This window comes from Mus caroli, chromosome 17 (assembly GCF_900094665.2).
Source record: "Mus caroli chromosome 17, CAROLI_EIJ_v1.1, whole genome shotgun sequence".
Taxonomy (NCBI): Eukaryota; Metazoa; Chordata; class Mammalia; order Rodentia; family Muridae; genus Mus; species Mus caroli.
The window spans coordinates 21,983,848-21,984,565 of record NC_034586.1 but is presented as its reverse complement, the minus strand read 5'-3'; positions in this window follow the sequence as shown (position 1 = coordinate 21,984,565).

Genomic DNA, 718 nt, shown 5'->3' with positions numbered 1-718 from the left:
CTCCAGCTCCTCGGGACCCCTGCCCTGCAGGGACAGGAAGGGAATCAGGAAGCCTGGAGGAAATGCAACAGCCTGCTAAGGAGTGCTGTGGGGGTGTGGTGGGGGAGAAATTATAAATAGGGGTAAAAGGACTAAATTATGAAGACCTTGAGGGAGTTTCTGCAATGAGAGGGTAAAGGACAGCACTTGAGAGCCTTGCAATGCCTTTGCTCCACCCAGAATTGCCATTAGCAGCTTTAACGAAATTTTCATGGCATTTGTTCAGGTTTCTTGCCAGGAATCAAGAGTTTTAAAAACCCAAACTCATGAGCAGAAATTCTTTTCCTCAATGTAGACATAGAAATATACTTTTGTAAAAAAAGATTTATTTATGTATGTATGTGAGTACACTCTCACTCTCTTCAGATACACCAGAAGAGGGCATCAGATCTCATCAGAGATGGTTGTGAGCTAACATGCAGTTGATGGGAAAAGAACTTGGAACCTCTGGAAGAGCAGTCAGTGCTCTTAACCATAAGCCATCTCTCCACCTTGACATAGGAATACTTTTAAATAAAGTGTCTTTTAAAAATGATACAAGCTGGGCGTGGTGGCGCACGCCTTTAATCCCAGCACTCGGTAGGCAGAGGCAGGTGGATTTCTGAGTTCGAGGCCAGCCTGGTCTACAAAGTGAGTTCCAGGACAGCCAGGGCTATACAGAGAAACCCTGTCTCGAAAA